Below are 7,426 nucleotides of genomic sequence, written 5' to 3'. Positions count from 1 at the left end.
AACTGTAGTTGATGAATATTCTGTCTGCCATCTTGAATTTGATGCCCTAAAACCTATTCATTTTTAAAAAAAAATTATCTTACAAATACATAAATTGTATATGAATGCTCTCATTGTGAAAGTTTTAAAATATGTAGTTATGTAGACTAAAAGATGTACTAATCCCTTTTGCCACCATCCTCACTCCCAAATCTGTCTTAGGAAAGTACTACTTTTCTTTCTTTATTTGTTTGTTTGTTTGATGTTTGTTTATTTATAAGAGAGAGAGAGCATATGTGAGGCAGAGGAGGGGCAGAGAGAGGGAGACAGAGGATCTGAATCAGGCTCTGAACTGAAACAGAGAAGCTGATGCAGGGCTCAAGCTCATGAATCCTGAGATCATGGCCTGAGCTGAAGTCAGACACTTAACCCGCTGAACCCAGGTACTCCAGAAGAGTAGTACTTTCAAAATTCTGGGCCACCTGGGGAGCTCAGTGGGTTAAGCGTCTGACTTGAGCTCAGGTCATGATCTCATGGTTTGTGAGTTCGAGTCCCCCATCGGGCTCTATACTGACGGCTCAGAGCCTGGAGCCTGCTTCAGATTCTGTGTCTCCCCCTCTCTCTGCCCCTCCCATGCTCATGCTCTGTGTCTCTCTGTCTCTCAATAATAAATAAATGTTAAAATATTTTTTTAAGGTTCAGTGGGCAGCCTTTTAGTTTTTCTCTGCACAGAGATATAATGCATTTATATGTAGTAAAGGGGAACATACCAGAAGTACTATTCTGTGACAAATTTTTTTCACTGACAGTACTTCCTGCAGGTATTTTCATTCAATGCATTAAGTTTAGCTCATTCTTTTCAACAGTTGCATGGTATTCCATGGGATAAATTTCCCACAATTTGTTAAGCCATGCCTGTATTAATTGGTTATTTTCATTTTGTTACTGAATTAAAACAATGTTACAATGTGCATCCTTACACGTACATCTTTGTGCACATGTAAGTATTCCCACAGGATAAATTTCTAGACAGGTGATGCTGCCTTGGAATTGTTCACATTGAAAAAAAGTTTTTAGGGATTGGAGGGAAGATGGCGGCGTAGGAGGATGCTGGGCTCACCGCGCGTCCTGCTGATCACTTAGATTCCACATACACCTGCCTAAATAACGCAGAAAACCGCCAGAGGATTAGCAGAACGGAGTCGCCAGACCCAAGCGCAGACGAGAGGCCCACGGAAGAGGGTAGGAAGGGCGGCGAGGCGGTGCGCGCTCCACGGACTGGCGGGAGGGAGCCGGGGCGGAGGGGCGGCTCGCCGGCCAAGCAGAGCCCCCGAGTGTGGCTGGCAAAAGCGGAGGGGCCTGACGGACTGTGTTCCAACAGCAAGCGCGACTTAGCGTCTGGGAGGTCATAAGTTAACAGCTCTGCTCGGAAAGCGGGAAGGCTGGAGGACAAAGGGAGGGAGAGCTGCTGAGCCCCCGGAAGACAGAGCTCAGTTTGGTGGGGAACAAAGGCGCTCGCCAGCGCCATCTCCCCCGCCCATCCCCCAGCCAAAATCCCAAAGGGACCCGGTTCCTGCCACGGAAATTGCTCGCTCCGCGCAAACACCCAACTCTGTGCTTCTGCGGAGCCAAACCTCTGGCAGCGGATCTGACTCCCTCCGGCTGCCACAGGGCCCCTCCTGAAGTGGATCACCTAAGGAGAAGTGAGCTAAGCCTGCCCCCCTGCCGCCGTGCACCTTGCATACCCACCCCAGCTAATACACCAGATTCCCAGCATCACAAGCCTGGCAGTGTGCAAGTAGCCCAGATGGGCCACACCACCCCACAGTGAATCCCGCCCCTAGGAGAGGGGAAGGGAAGGCACACACCAGTCTAACTGTGGCCCCAGCGGTGGGCTGGGGGCAGACATCAGGTCGGACAGCGGCCCCGCCCACCAACTCCAGTTATACACCACAACACAGGGGAAGTGCCCTGCAGGCCCTCACCACACCAGGGACTATCCAAAATGACCAAGCAGAAGAATTCCCCTCAGAAGAATCTCCAGGAAATAACAACAGCTAATGAGCTGATCAAAAAGGATTTAAATAATATAACAGAAAGTGAATTTAGAATAATAGTCATAAAATTAATCACTGGGCTTGAAAACAGTATACAGGACAGCAGAGAATCTCTTGCTACAGAGATCAAGGGACTAAGGAACAGTCACGAGGAGCTGAAAAACGCTTTAAATGAAATGCAAAACAAAATGCAAACCACCACGGCTAGGATGGAAGAGGCAGAGGAGAGAATAGGTGAACTAGAAGATAAAGTTATGGAAAAAGAGGAAGCTGAGAAAAAGAGAGATAAAAAAATCCAGGAGTATGAGGGGAAAATTAGAGAACTAAGTGATACACTAAAAAGAAATAATATACACATAATTGGTATCCCAGAGGAGGAAGAGAGAGGGAACGGTGCTGAAGGGGTACTTGAAGAAATAATAGCTGAGAACTTCCCTGAACTGGGGAAGGAAAAAGGCATTGAAATCCAAGAGGCGCAGAGAACTCCCTTCAGATGTACATTGAATCGATCTTCTGCACGACATATCATAGTGAAACTGGCAAAATACAAGGATAAAGAGAAAATTCTGAAAGCAGCAAGGGGTAAACGTGCCCTCACATATAAAGGGAGACCTATAAGACTCGTGACTGATCTCTCTTTTGAAACTTGGCAGGCCAGAAAGACTTGGCACGAGATTTTCAGGGTGCTAGACAGAAAAAATATGCAGCCGAGAATCCTTTATCCAGCAAGTCTGTCATTTAGAATAGAAGGAGAGATAAAGGTCTTCCCAAACAAACAAAAACTGAAGGAATTTGTCACCACTAAACCAGCCCTACAAGAGATCCTAAGGGGGACCCTGTGAGACAAAGTACCAGAGACATCACTACAAGCATAAAACATACTGACATCACAATGACTCTAAACCCGTATCTTTCTATAATAACACTGAAGGTTAATGGATTAAATGCGCCAACCAAAAGACATAGGGTATCAGAATGGATAAAAAAACAAGACCCATCTATTTGCTGTCTACAAGAGACTCATTTTAGACCTGAAGACACATTTAGATTGAGAGTGAGGGGATGGAGAACTATTTATCATGCTACTGGAAGCCAAAAGAAAGCTGGAGTAGCCATACTTATATCAGACAAACTAGACTTTAAATTAAAGGCTGTAACAAGAGATGAAGACGGACATTATATAATAGTTACAGGGTCTATCCATCAGGAAGAGCTAACAACTATAAATGTCTATGCGCCGAATACTGGAGCCCCCAACTATATAAAACAATTACTCATAAACATAAGCAACCTTATTGATAAGAATGTGGTAATTGCAGGGGACTTTAACACCCCACTTACAGAAATGGATAGATCATCTAGACACACGGTCAATAAAGAAACAAGGGCCCTGAATGAGACATTGGATCAGATGGACTTGACAGATATATTTAGAACTCTGCATCCCAAAGCAACAGAATATACTTTCTTCTCGAGTGCACATGGAACATTCTCCAAGATAGATCATATACTGGGTCACAAAACAGCCCTTCATAAGTATACAAAAATTGAAATCATACCATGCATACTTTCAGACCACAATGCTATGAAGCTTGAAATCAACCACAGGAAAAAGTCTGGAAAACCTCCAAAAGCATGGAGGTTAAAGAACACCCTACTAACGAATGAGTGGGTCAACCAGGCAATTAGAGAAGAAATTAAAAAATATATGGAAACAAACGAAAATGAAAATACAACAATCCAAATGCTTTGCGATGCAGTGAAGGCAGTCCTGAGAGGAAAATACATTGCAATCCAGGCCTATCTCAAGAAACAAGAAAAATCCCAAATACAAAATCTAACAGCACACCTAAAGGAACTAGAAGCAGAACAGCAAAGGCAGCCTAAACCCAGCAGAAGAGAGAAATAATAAAGATCAGAGCAGAAATAAACAATATATAATCTAAAAAAACTGTAGAGCAGATCAACGAAACCAAGAGTTGGTTTTTTGAAAAAATAAACAAAATTGACAAACCTCTAGCCAGGCTTCTCAAAAAGAAAAGGGAGATGACCCAAATAGATAAAATCATGAATGAAAATGGAATTATTACAACCAATCCCTCAGAGATACAAACAATTATCAGGGAATACTATGAAAAATTATATGCCAACAAATTGGACAACCTGGAAGGAATGGACAAATTCCTGAACACCCACACTCTTCCAAAACTCAATCAGGAGGAAATAGAAAGCTTGAACAGACCCATAACCAGCGAAGAAATTGAATCGGTTATCAAAAATCTCCCAACAAATAAGAGTCCAGGACCAGATGGCTTCCCAGGGGAGTTCTACCAGACGTTTAAAGCAGAGATAATACCTATCCTTCTCAAGCTATTCCAAGAAATAGAAAGGGAAGGAAAACTTCCAGACTCATTCTATGAAGCCAGTATTACTTTGATTCCTAAACCAGACAGAGACCCAGTAAAAAAAGAGAACTACAGGCCAATATCCCTGATGAATATGGATGCAAAAATTCTCAATAAGATACTAGCAAATCGAATTCAACAGCATATAAAAAGAATTATTCACCATGATCAAGTGGGATTCATTCCTGGGATGCAGGGCTGGTTCAACATTCGCAAATCAATCAACGTGATACATCACATTAACAAAAAAAAAAGAGAAGAACCATATGATCCTGTCAATCGATGCAGAAAAGGCCTTTGACAAAATCCAGCACCCTTTCTTAATAAAAACCCTTGAGAAAGTCGGGATAGAAGGAACATACTTAAAGATCATAAAAGCCATTTATGAAAAGCCCACAGCTAACATCATCCTCAACGGGGAAAAACTGAGAGCTTTTTCCCTGAGATCAGGAACACGACAGGGATGCCCACTCTCACCGCTGTTGTTTAACATAGTGCTGGAAGTTCTAGCATCAGCAATCAGACAACAAAAGGAAATCAAAGGCATCAAAATTGGCAAAGATGAAGTCAAGCTTTCGCTTTTTGCAGATGACATGATATTATACATGGAAAATCCGATAGACTCCACCAAAAGTCTGCTAGAACTGATACATGAATTCAGCAAAGTGGCAGGATACAAAATCAATGTCCAGAAATCAGTTGCATTCTTATACACTAACAATGAAGCCACAGAAAGACAAATAAAGAAACTGATCCCATTCACAATTGCACCAAGAAGCATAAAATACCTAGGAATAAATCTAACCAAAGATGTAAAGGATCTGTATGCTGAAAACTATAGAAAGCTTATGAAGGTAATTGAAGAAGATTTAAAGAAATGGAAAGACATTCCCTGCTCATGGATTGGAAAAATAAATATTGTCAAAATGTCAATACTACCCAAAGCTATCTACACATTCAATGCAATCCCAATCAAAATTGCACCAGCATTCTTCTCGAAACTAGAACAAGCAATCCTAAAATTCATATGGAACCACAAAAGGCCCCGAATAGCCAAAGGAATTTTGAAGAAGAAGACCAAAGCAGGAGGCATCACAATCCCAGACTTTAGCCTCTACTACAAAGCTGTCATCATCAAGACAGCATGGTATTGGCACAAAAACAGACACACAGACCAATGGAATAGAATAGAAACCCCAGAACTAGACCCACAAACGTATGGCCAACTCATCTTTGACAAAGCAGGAAAGAACATCCAATGGAAAAAAGACAGCCTCTTTAACAAATGGTGCTGGGAGAACTGGACAGCAACATGCAGAAGGTTGAAACTAGACCACTTTCTCACACCATTTACAAAAATAAACTCAAAATGGATAAAGGACCTAAATGTGAGACAGGAAACCATCAAAACCTTAGAGGAGAAAGCAGGCAAAGACCTCTCTGACCTTAGCCGTAGCAATCTCTTACTCGACACATCCCCAAAGGCAAGGGAATTAAAAGCAAAAGTGAATTACTGGGACCTTATGAAGATAAAAAGCTTCTGCACGGCAAAGGAAACAACCAACAAAACTAAAAGGCAACCAACGGAATGGGAAAAGATATTTGCAAATGACATATCGGACAAAGGGCTAGTATCTAAAATCTATAAAGAGCTCACCAAACTCCACACCCGAAAAACAAATAACCCAGTGAAGAAATGGGCAGAAAACATGAATAGACACTTCTCTAAAGAAGACATCCAGATGGCCAACAGGCACATGAAAAGATGTTCAGCGTCGCTCCTTATCAGGGAAATACAAATCAAAACCACACTCAGGTATCACCTCACGCCAGTCAGAGTGGCCAAAATGAACCAATCAGGAGACTATAGATGCTGGAGAGGATGTGGAGAAACGGGAACCCTCTTGCACTGTTGGTGGGAATGCAAATTGGTGCAGCCGCTCTGGAAAGCAGTGTGGAGGTTCCTCAGAAAATTAAAAATAGACCTACCCTATAACCCAGCAATAGCACTGCTAGGAATTTATCCAAGGGATACAGGAGTACTGATGCATAGGGGCACTTGTACCCCAATGTTCATAGCAGCACTCTCAACAATAGCCAAATTATGGAAAGAGCCTAAATGTCCATCAACTGATGAATGGATAAAGAAATTGTGGTTTATATACACGATGGAATACTACGTAGCAATGAGAAAAAATGAAATATGGCCTTTTGTAGCAACGTGGATGGAACTGGAGAGTGTAATGCTAAGTGAAATAAGCCATACAGAGAAAGACAGATACCATATGGTTTCACTCTTATGTGGATCCTGAGAAACTCAACAGGAACCCATGGGGGAGGGGAAGGAAAAAAAAAAAAAGACGTTAGAGTGGGAGAGAGCCAAAGCATAAGAGACTGTTAAAAACTGAGAACAAACTGAGGGTTGATGGGGGGTGGGAGGGAGGGGAGGGTGGGTGATGGGTATTGAGGAGGGCACCTTTTGGGATGAGCACTGGGTGTTGTATGGAAACTAATTTGTCAATAAATTTCATATATATATATATATATATATATAAAGTTTTTAATGTTTATTTTTGAGAGAGAGAGAGAGAAAAAGAAAGAGAATAAGCAGGGGAGGGGCAGAGAGAGAGGGAGACACAGAATCTGAAGCAGGCTCCAGGTTCTGAGCTGTCAGCACAGAGTCCAACGCGGGGCTCGAACTCGTGAACCATGAGATTGTGACCTGAGCCGAAGTCAGATGCTTAACCAACTGAGCCACCCAGGCACACCTAACGTTTAAAATTTTAATGGATCTTACTAAACTGCCTTCCAAAAAGGTCTCACTGACATATACCCCTCCAATAACATGAACATTCACTTCCCTATATCTTGATCATACCCATATTTAAAATTTTTGCCATTCTGAGAGGTAAAATGATCTTTTACAGTTGCATTGCCTGGTTGCTAATGAAATTTATGTCTTATGTTCATTTGCCATTTATAGCT

At 42.2% G+C, this 7,426-nt stretch overlaps 1 long non-coding RNA gene across 2 annotated transcripts in view; it reads right to left on the bottom strand.

The window, feature by feature from the left end:
• The window catches only part of LOC115508780, a 291,964-nt gene that overhangs the window by 39,817 nt on the left and 244,721 nt on the right, over window positions 1-7,426 (bottom strand). The gene's annotated exons all lie outside the window — the stretch shown is intronic.

Source organism: Lynx canadensis, chromosome A2 (assembly GCF_007474595.2).
Source record: "Lynx canadensis isolate LIC74 chromosome A2, mLynCan4.pri.v2, whole genome shotgun sequence".
In the NCBI taxonomy this organism is placed as follows: domain Eukaryota; kingdom Metazoa; phylum Chordata; class Mammalia; order Carnivora; family Felidae; genus Lynx; species Lynx canadensis.
The sequence above is the reverse complement of the archived record's forward strand: the minus strand, read 5'-3'. Positions and strand labels throughout refer to the sequence as shown.